The 11,676-nt window shown below is 39.0% G+C and overlaps 1 non-coding gene across 1 annotated transcript; it reads right to left on the bottom strand.

Annotated features, from left to right (window-relative positions):
* Positions 1–10,014: 10,014 nt before the first annotated feature.
* On the bottom strand, positions 10,015–10,107 carry TRNAY-GUA (transfer RNA tyrosine (anticodon GUA)). Its single transcript has 2 exons — positions 10,071–10,107; positions 10,015–10,050 (listed from the first exon to the last, which is right to left on the bottom strand). It is a non-coding gene; the product is annotated as a tRNA-Tyr (tRNA).
* Positions 10,108–11,676: the final 1,569 nt, after the last annotated feature.

The raw sequence follows: 11,676 nt of genomic DNA, 5'->3' as shown, positions 1-11,676 counted from the left end.
AAGAAGAGAGAGAGGGGAGTGAAGCTGACAGAGAGAGGGAGCAGTGTTGGTTAGAAATGGAAGGTACTGACAGACGCGGATTTCTGCGAAAGCGTTTTGCTGGAAGTTCGTGCGCTGGAAACTTAGGTGGGGCCCACCGTGATGTTTGTAAGAAATCCACCATGTCCATCCGATTTTTGAGATCATTTTAGGAAATAGGGACAAAAATGAACCGGATATAATATTCAAGTGGGCCGAAAACGTGAGGATGCAGGAGTGATGTTATGAACGGTATGGATGGCATGTAAGCATCATTGTCGACTCAGGGAGGTTTCAACGGTACAAATTTTCCTACCCACCTTTCCTTTGGTGCGGCCCACCTGAGTCTTGGATCCTTCTACTTTTGGGTATCAAATTCTAAAATTATCTCAAAATATTGATGAACCAAGTAGATTTTTCACAAACATCATGGTGGGCCCCATCTAGGTTTCCAGCACACCAACTTAAAGCGAGAGGCTTTCGCAAAAATCCGCGTCCGGAACTGACGCGGATTCCCTGCGGAAGCCTTCTCCACGCTGGGATGTTAGGTGGGGCCACTGTGATGTTTTGATACATCCAACTCGTCCATCAGTTTTGAGAGAACATTTTAGAACATTCAATAAAAAATGAAGCAGATCCAAAACCTAAATGACCCACAAGAGAAGAAATAGTGGAATTCAGTTAACACCGTTGATATATTCATACGGCGAAAATTTTTTGTAACATGCTAATTTTTTTTTTCGGGTGTTTTCACTTCATCCCCGGGGGCTGTGAATTCATAATTAGGGGATAAATATCGCCGAGAGTTTGACAATGTCGTGGTAATCTAAATGATACTATCACGATATTACTGTGATATTTTCAGATTATCAAATTATTTTAAATTATCTCGATATTTAAATTAGCAAAAACCTTATTTACAATAAAAAAATATTAATTTAAATTTTAAATTTATTTGTTAAGTCTTTTCACTCAGGTTTCTCGATAATATTGGAGAAAAACTTCGAAAGTCTAAAAATCTCCCAGCTTTTATTTTTGCCACACTTTCTATTTATTTTATCAATATGCTTCGAAACGGATTGGATGGTGAACCAGCTGCAACACCCGTAGGTGGTGCTGGGAGCTGTGGGGCCAACCGCCTGTGTATGTGTTTTATTTCCACACTATTCATTCATTCTCCTTTTTTCTTCTTTTTTCCAATTCATTTAAAAGCATGAGTTTAAAAATTAATTCTTCTTTTTTCCAACTCATTTAAAAGCATGAGTTTAAAAATTAATTAAATCTGCACCTCCGGTAGACTACACAACACTCCACGTTGAAACCTTCCTAGGGCCCACCATAATGCTTACCTGCCATCGATTCTATTGATAAGGTCACACAAGTTTGGACGAAAGGAAAATACAAATATCAGGCTTTATACAAAACTTTCGTAACCTTGGCTTCTTCAAATTTTGGCTGGTGCTCCAAAGTGAGATGGCTAAATGGATGTACAACATTGATTAAAATACATACATCACAGTAGCCCCACAGCGCCAAACACCGCTTAGCTGTGTTGGGTCCCCTTCCAATCCGCTACCGCGTGGATGAAATAAACAAAATACACTCACCTAATTATTTCTTACATTTATTTGTGAAAATGAGCATTTTAGGTCCCAGGTTTTCTTTTTGACGTCCGTACCGTCCCACTGGTCCACACCATCAGGTGGATCCAATCATCAGGTGGACCAAACCGCAAAAGCAATATACACCACTCAAAGAACACTTAATTCATGTGTGGCACATTTGATGATCGGATGGCCTGATTTTTTATCTGCCAGATCACTAACGTATTCCATACCTGTTGGACGGGTTGGATTTCTTAAATAAACGCATAGATATAGTTAGCGCTATAATGCCATGTCAGTACACACTCCATGTTAACCACCCCCACTAGGGATCGATACCAAGACTTCAAACGAGGTATGGATCTGGGTGTTATATAGTACATTTAGGTCGTTAAAATATACGTAAACGCATAGATTTCGTCCTGCCCTCACGTGGACAAAATCCGTCCAGACAATGCTTTACGGAGCCCATAGTTATATACGGGTTTTATCAACGCCGTCCGTACATTTTGCAAGGTCATTTTAAGATATATGATTCTAAAAATAAGCAACATCCAGGGCTCAAGTGGACTACATTTGTGGATTCAACAAAGATGAGTACATTAGGTGGATCACTTAATTACTTAGCTATACACCATCAATTGGTGTATAGCCTATTTAATGCCATGCTTATTTTATGTAATTCTTTTTCCAAAGTACATTTAGGGCCTATTTGGTTGCCTCATGAAAATGAATTCATTTCATTTTGGTTAATGGTCATTTATATATTCGAAATCATAAATTTTTAGTAGGGATTAAAAATAAGGGTGACAATGGGTCAGGTGATCAGCTTGCCTCCCAACATGCTTTTGAGGTGGGTTCAGGTACCTGATCTGATGTAATGGCTTTTTTAATGTATGCAACTACTTTTCAAATTCAATTCTTAAACATGAGTTGGTTCATAGTGGGTTAGGTTCATCAGGACGAACCCATTTAAAGTAAATGCGTTGGGTCAGGTCAGGTAAGAGGGTAATGAGTCATGGGTCAGGTTTGGTTGAGAATTCTTGGGCTGAACCTGACCCATTGTCAGCCCTAGTTAGAAATAACCTGATAACAAAGAATTTATAAATGTGCAATTATTGTTAAGTTAAATGAGATGAACTTATTTTTAAGTGGCAACCAAACAGGCCCTTAGGTCGTTAAAATATACGTAAACGCATAGATTTCGTCCTGCCCTCGCGTGGACAAAATCCGTCCAGACAATGCTGTACGGAGCCCATAGTTATATACAGGTTTTATCAACGCCGTCCATACATTTTGAAAGGTCATTTTAAGATATATGATTCTAAAAATAAGCCAGATCCAAGGCTCAAGGGGACTACAGAGTAGGGATTGAACGCTTACCATTAAAAATTTCTAGGGAGCTGCAGAAATTTTGGATCAAGCTGATATTTATGTTTTCTCTTCATCCAGGTTTATGTGACCTTGTGATATGAACATGTTGGATGACAAATAAACATCACGGTGGGCCCTACGAATTTTTCAAAAGTAGACATCAGTATCACTGATTCTTCCTATAAAGTGGTCTATTGGATAGTTGTATCTGCCATAGTTTTTCTCTAGTGCACTAAAATGATATGTAAAAGTGAATTAACGGTGTGGATGAAATCCATACATCACAATGGATCACACGAAGCCCCTGCAGGACGCAATCTACTTTCCTGAAAAAAAAAAATCAATTGAGTCGTCGTGCGTAATTCCTATATAGTAAACTTTTTATTTATTCAAGAAGGTTTCACGTGTTGGTTGGGAGCAAAGGTCCTCATAAGTCGTAACCGTGTCACTGGCTGATTATGATGGGTCACACGTCGCGTCCGTCAAAGTCATTTTAAGCACCAAATAGTGGGCCCCACTTGGGTGATCATAAACCAAAAGTTACAGTAAATGGTGTCCCTGTCCGGCCAGTTACATTAAATTGATATAATGGACGGTTGAAACAGAAAAAATAGTGGATGTTTTGAATCCAACGAAATACATCCGTTAATCAGAGATCAAGATGGCTTAAGAAACCTGATTTTCTGGTTCATGACCTATGTTCAGTACTTCTCATGATTTGCACGATTTGGATTGAGTCACTTTATGCCACGTGTGCAATTTCAGGCCGCATGTATACCAACCATCCAACTCCATCAGAGGGCAGACATGAATCCCTTGAGCACCTGTTGCACGCAGCGCATACGGCCCTCTACTCTCTAGCTCTTTAGGTCCACCGTGTCGTGTATGTTAAATCCACTCCGTACATCAGGTGCGCCCTTGGTTGTTTGTCCTACAGGAGAAATAGGTGCCCCGTTTTCATGACAGTGAGCGAACACAAAGCAACACTTCAAAGGGGCCAGTGAGACCCAGCGACTGTGGAAGGCATTAAGGCCGTTGTTTTTGGACGCAGATTAGGTGGTGCTGTGATGTTTTGGCACCGTGGGGCCTACTGTCATGTATTTTTTCTATATATCCACGCCATTCATCCGTTTTTCTAGATCATTTTAGAGCATAAATCCAAAAATGTAGAAGATCAGAAGATCGACTGGAGCACACCACAGGAAACAGTGGGTAAAATAACATTGACCGTTGAAACCTTCCTAGGGCCCACCGTAATGTTTATTTGCCATCCAAGCTGCTGGTTAGGTCACACAGTACTGCTGGATGAAGGGAAAAATAGGAATTGCAAAACTTTTGTGGCCCCAAGAAGTTTTTAATGATAGCCATTCAATCATCACTGTTTCTTTAAATGTTGTCCACTTGAGTTTGTGATCGAATTCACTTTCGGCTTCGTCTTAAAATGGCCTGGAAAAATGGATGGACGGCGTGGATATATAACACATACGTCAGTATGGTCCCACAGCGCCCAACACATTACAGCACCACCACGTGATCGGCTGATCCGCGTTCGTTGCTTTTAAACCTACCACGTGATCGAGAGCCGATTGCCAGTAACATCGGGCACAGAGATATCTCCGTGACCTGAGCTTTGTGGGGCCATAAAGATGTACACGACAAATCCACTCTGTCCATGTATTTTGAAAGACCACAATAGGAATGGATTACAAAAATCAGACAAATCAAAAACTCATGTGGGCCATTCAACACGAAACAGTGGGGATTAAACGCCTGACAGTTACAGAAGGATATTTGTTCCTACAAATTTTATTTTATTTTTGACATGTAGTAATTCTATTAACGGTTTGGATGGCATATGAACATCATGGTCAGCTCTAGCATGGTTTTAACAATAGACATTATTGTTCCCACTGTTCTGTTAGTGTGATATCCGAATTTTTTTTATATGCCTGATTTTTATAATCCTATCATATTATAGTCTTTTAAACTAGTTGGAGGCAGCGAATTTGTCCCACATCTCTTTAAATCTCATGCAGCCTCAAGTACAAAGAAATTACTGATATACAGCTAGTGTGCAGTAAAGACAGCTATTTCCCAGCAGGCAAAATGAGGTGTTTTGGGTTTTTTCGGACACAACCTCCACATGGCATTTATTAGGATGGTTGATTCATTTAACGCCTCTGGCTAACAAAACCGGACGCGGTTTGTTTAGTAACCCCAACACTTGCAGCTAGCTGGTGTTAAAGCTTTGTGGGGCCACTATAATGTATGTGTTTTATCCCTACTGTCTATCCATTTTTCCAGCTCAATTTAAAGCATGAGCCTAAAAATAAACCAAATTTAAAGATTAAGTTAATACAAAAATAATGAGGATTAAATGCTTATTGTTAAAAACTTCATAAGGTTTACATAAGTTTTGGATCAAGCTAATATTTGTGTTTCCCTTCACATGGATGTTTTGAGCATGTTGGATGGCAAATAAATGTTGTAGTGACCCTAAGAACTTTTCAATAGTAAGCGTTCAATCCCCATTAATTCGTGTAGCGTAGTCTACTTGAGCTTTGGATTTGTCTCAATTTTCAAAATGAGCTAAAAAAACAGATGGACAGTAGGGATAAAACATACACTATACTAGCCCCATGTCGAGTTTGTTGAGGCCTCATTAAGGGGGCTCCCATTGGTACAGCCCATCCTTGAGGTAATGGATGAGCCGCCTTGTGATGTACTACTCCGAACTGCCTTCAAATGAATGCGGATTCAGGGGATATGATGGTTCCCCAAAAGCTATATTTGATTGGTGCAGGTGCAGGTGCAGGTGTGTTTCCCGGCCTCAGCCAATTCAATTCCGCCTAAGAATAGTTATTCTTTCTTTTTTCTTTTTTTATTTTTATTTTTTATTTTTATATACACGCACACACCCCCCACACACTCACACCGTAGTGGGATTTCACCACATGTGGGCACTCGAACCCTTGACTGGGAGTTGAAACTCCTGATGTTATTTTGAACAAGTAGAACATAAGCTTGACATCAAAAAACCATCCATTTCATGCTCTTAATGGTAACTGAACTACGGTAAAAATAAAAAATATATATAAGTTTTTTTTTTGTTTAAGTAGCATTTAAATTGTTCTCACCCGTTACTTGGTGAACACCTGATAAAAACTAGCTTTGCTAAGTGAGAGAAGGCTCAAAATTTTTTGTAAACACTTATGTATGCCATTTAAGTTGTATATCTAACTATTTGGCATGTGGGAAACACCATGGTATTTGTATGACATCTCGCCTATATGCTAAGGTTCTCCCACTAAGAAAATGGGATGCTCAAAAAATCAGGTGGATCCAACTATCAAGTAGGATACACAATAGAAAACAACAAACAACCACCCTAAAAGCACAACATTCATACAGGGACATTTAACGGTCGAATTGAGTTGATTTTTGAGCTTCATGGTGGGATAACCTACTGCAAGTGTGCCTTACAAAACTAATAGCATTAGACCTAAATTAATAAGCAATATGCATTTATCTTTTGAATTAATCTTTTTGGAACATGTTTATAAGTGTTTAAGAGTATAACCTCTGATGCTCTTGGGCGTTTGAGATTGGACACAGCTGCTTGAAAGCTTAGGAAGAATTGTGCTCCATGAATCTTTTTGCTTTCGCCATGTGTATACAAGTTCTTGAGTATACTTATGATAAGTTTAGGTGGTCATCTTATACGAAGAGTCTAGCTTGGTGGTAAAATGGGTAGTCTCCGCCCATCCAGGCTAACTTGGTGCTAGTCTGCCTTCATTCTTAACCCATGTGAGTGTATATGTGTGTCATTGATGGTTCCTTGGAACCTTTAGTCATTTACATTGGCAAAGATTGCTTACGAGTATTAAGGCCGGGAGACACATCATGCCAAGACTCAAATAGTTACGCTTGCTCTAACAAATTCTCCATGACCTAAGGATGTGTGTATGGAGAGGCTTTGGTTGATCATGCGTTCGCTCTCCCTACTTTGTTTCTATATAGACACTGAAAGGTGGTGTACCCAGGTTTCTTCATCAAGGTTCTCAAATTATGCACAATCATACATAGGATCCATTTAGTCTTCTTATGATGAAAATAAATATACGTTGCCTGGCAATGACTTTGGCTATCAATATAAACCCAAGTACTGTTAGTGTTTGGATGACACAAATTGTCACCTAATATATTTATGATAAAATATATAAATTTTTAATTTAAATATTTTAAAGTAAATAAGTTATATGAATTTCTGGGTGGACTTTGATCGCAGAACCATGGATATCACTTATCCAATGGTCAGGCGTGACAGGAGGTGGGCCATTTGGGCAAGATGCCATATTAAGACCACGACTCTCCGTACATGTCTTGGAAGAGTTGTTATGATCCAGCAAAAAGTACCAAGTGAAGGACTTTTGCTCTGAGAGGAAAGTTTCTCTATAACTCCTTCCTAGAATAGGATTATTTTAAAGGTTAATCATCTGTACGTAAAAAATTATTCACCTCCCTGTAAAAGCATTCACCGATGTATTCATATGCTTATTGCCTGTATAGCCCCCCGTGTGGGTGGGTATTATAAATAAATAGATAAATACGTGAGCTTTGTGTTGGTGATTGGATGCCCCAATATCAGGCCTATCCTACAATTGGTAGGCCAACTATCTCCGGTGGAGAACCACACAAAAACCCTTATAAATTCTATGGTGGCCCTTGTGATTGGGTTTTACAATGGAGGTTCGCTACAAGCAAAACACTTGCAAACCTCACAAGGTACTCATCGAGTTCACTTTCTCTACCACCAGGGGAATGACTTACATATGTATGAAATCTGTTATGGGTGAATCTGAACCGAGCCATATTGAGCCTCAGATTGATAGCATCCGATCCGAGGTGAGCGCTTGACCCGAGGGCTCTTGTAGAGCCGACCTGGGACTTAGAAGAAGTTGTCATACATCATACAAGCAGGACCTCAGAGTAGTAACAACACGTCCGAGCTGATCTGCTTCCAAGTCCTTTTGTAAGAGCTTTTATGATAACTCCGAAAGCAGAAGAAGCCACCGTGCGCTCGTTTAGTCTACCTCCGACCCGATCCTCCCTATCTTATGCGTTAACAATCAGATCATTCGTGAGCTCGGATCGCCGAGCAAGATCTGAGCCACGAGGTTTGCTCGAATGGGAGGTTGGTTAGCGACAGAATTAATGGACTGAATCCAGTAACGCACGGCCGGAGTAATGCCTAGTGCACGATCTTCGAGTAATGGCCGACGACTGCATATGCATAACTCTCGCGTAATGACGATGACCGTGCCGAGATTATCGGGTACGTTTAGAATGACCCTCTAGTATAAATAAGAGTCACTTTTAAAGGAACAGGTACGCAACATCTAGCACCCTCACCCTACTCTACACTACTTAGACTCAGTTCCCCGTCCTGACTTTGGCATTGGAGGGTCCCCTGCTTGAGTCAGGGTTTCCCTTGTTTATTGTTTCGCACAGGACCAGGGTTTGCTCCGACCACACAAAGCTCGGTGGAAGGTGATCCAGATTTTAGCATCAACAAAATCCACCCCGTCTCTCAGGTGCATCACCTCTTGCTTAGCCTTTATCCCAAGAATTAGGTAGATTCAACACTCAGGGAATAGAGTCCAAGTTGATAGATGATTAGACTTCTTAATAGAGTCCAAAAGGCAAGATCCAAACCCAATCTAAGAGCTAGTTTGGTTCATGGACTACCATAATAATGTCACGTAAAACTCAAACTATTACATCTTATTTGTGATTGGATATTGCCAACTATCAAATCGGTATAAAACATGGATGGGCGGAAGTGTGTTTATATGACATAGTTTCGTCGGTCTCACCATGATATGTGTTATATCCACAGTGATGGTAACATTGCTCAGTTACAACACATTACAGCACATTACTATTATAGTGGGTAAACTAAATAAGCTCTAAATTCTCATGTAGAAAAGAGACCCATTAAAATCACATTGGCCATCGAGTACCTCTGAGTCACCCATTGACGGCCTGTTTTGTCACATGCCGTGTACAGATTTCAGCTTTTGGATTTGGGGTCATCTACCAATCATCCACGTTGTTGCTATGATGAGCCTTACATATAAGATATAGCCTTTTATAACAACTCTCATATGGGATATTATAGCTCCATTGTCATTAGATTCTTTTCTAGAACAATAGATAGTTTACTTGTCTTGAAATAATCTAAGGATAAAAATTTCAATCTAAATGTTTTTTTCTATGAGGCCCCATTAATCACAATGAACAATTTGAATTATGAAAATGAAAATTTTAAGACATGGCGAGAAAAATAAGCAATTATTAATGGCCCCTAGTGAAACTTCAAATCACATGCTTACCAGTGCAAGGGGTTGATTTAAAAGCATCCAACAGGTGTGCCTAACTATACGAATGTTCTTTTTAACCTTTTTACCGGATCCCAATTTAAAATTGAAGAAATTATAGTAAAGGTGCATCTTACAATAGAGAGAGAGAAGAAGAAGAAGAAGAAGAAGATGAAAGGTGCTCATGATTTCAATGAAGGACACCCATTTTCATAGTCGGATTTATTGGCTTTTTAGTTTTTATAATTTTGAAAGGCTTTTATTTTGGGAAGGTGTAAAAAGGTTGGGTTTTACTTTAGATGAAAAGACAGCTACCAAGGAAGATAGGGATCATGGGTTCTTTGAAGAAAATAATTAAGGGACATTTTGTGAATAGAACGGTACAATTTGAAGAAAAGTTGGTATCATTTTTGCAGATTTTAAGGGTCAACAGGGATAAAAAGAAGAAGTTAATAGGATAAAAGGCATTTAAAACAATTTAGAAAATTCAAAGCATTTTTGTTAATAGAAAAAAAATAATAATAAAAGGATGATTTCTATAAAAAAACAAAAATCCAGCAAACAATTTAGGAAATTCAAAGCATTTTTGTTAGGAAGAAAAATAAAATAAAAGGATGATTTCTATATAAAAACAAAAATCCGACCTGCCGGATTCGAACCAGCGACCTAAGGATTAATCTGCTTGATTTCCCAACTACAGTCCTCCGCTCTACCAACTGAGCTAAGGTCGGTTTCTTATCCAAATATCTAGTTTCTTATTTATATTTAATACTTTGGTTTCAGCTTATGCAGATGGCACTCATCATTCTATGATCCGAACTGTTGATTTGATCGGATGAGCTTAATTCTTCAATTGGTAGCCCATAAATAATTAATAAAGAAATACATTTAAAAAAATCATATCCAATGTTGATCCCGTGACCTAAGAAGAAAAAGGTTCATTCGGTAGTATCAATGGGAGCAAGCTATGGTGCTGATTGGACGATCCTAATCCTTAATTGGGGTTAATTTGTTACAACCTTTCGTTGTTTACAACCCATACATATCACGTGGGGCTAAAATCATCAAATCAAAGTGCTATTTTGAAATCATAAGAAATTAATACAAGTAAGATTTGCATAGTAGATGTTTTAAGATGAAGATTGGAGCTATTTTGATTCTCCACCCAATCTTGGTTGTCTATTTCTCGTGCTATCGATCAATGACTAAGATCATCCGATTGGTTTGATTTTTACAAGGTGGTTTGCTTCTAGTTTTAGAAATGAATGAACAGTTCAGATTTATGATAGGCGACCCCATGTGCTATTAAAATGTATAGAGGATGTGTAAGGTCTCTTAAGGTGGGGGCATCAGCGAAGCCCTTATTAATTTATTTATTTTGCCAATTCCAAATGTAATCTTGTAGATTGTGTTTGAGTGATGGGCATTAATCTGTTAATTGTATTTCCAAATGACAATCTGAACTGTGGATCATAGCCTAAAATTCAAGATGATTGGACAATCTTAACCATCTAATTCTTCCCTTTTCTGCTGAACATTTGATTTTAGCAGTCCATTTGATAGCCAACAATTGGATATTTAGGATCATTCCATGGGTGGAAATGCTACATTCCCGACGGTCCTATGATTTGGGCGTTCTGTCAATACATGTATTCTACGCTATGAATTCGGACTAGTTTTGCAGGTAATAGTCATGTTGATCTGTCATAACCTAAAAGTGAAGATTATCGGATAATATTAATGGACGCGGATTGCGTCCTACCCCTAATCCGTCCGGGCAGGGATCTGTGGGGCCCACCGTGATATAATTGTTTTATCCATGCCATTCATTGCTTTTATCAGATCATTTTAACTTAAAGGTAAAAAATTGAAGCACATCCACAGCTCCAGTGGACCACATCAAAGGAAGCTGCAGTGATAATGACACTTACCGTTGAAACCTTTCTAAGGGCCACCGTGATTTTTTATTTTTTTTAACCATCAAACCTATTAACAAGGCCATGCAGACGTGGATGAAGTGAAAACACAAATATCAGTTTAATCCGAAACTTCTCCAGCTCCCAAGAAGTTTTTAATGGTGAACATTAAATCTCCACTTTGTGGGCCACTTAAGCCCTGGACCTGCCTCATTTTTTGTATTATTCATTAAAATGATCTGATAAAAATGATTAACGGCGTGGATAAAAAAACTTACATCACAGTGGGCCCCACAGATCCCTGCCCGGACAGATGGGGGTAGGAGGCAATCCGCGTCCAATATTAATTGTCGGACTCTTTCCTTTGGACCCCTTACTATTATA

The sequence above is a fragment of the Magnolia sinica genome, chromosome 18, assembly GCF_029962835.1.
Source record: "Magnolia sinica isolate HGM2019 chromosome 18, MsV1, whole genome shotgun sequence".
NCBI lineage: Eukaryota > Viridiplantae > Streptophyta > Magnoliopsida > Magnoliales > Magnoliaceae > Magnolia > Magnolia sinica.
Note: the sequence above shows the minus strand (reverse complement) of the source record. Positions and strands in the feature narration are given on the sequence as shown.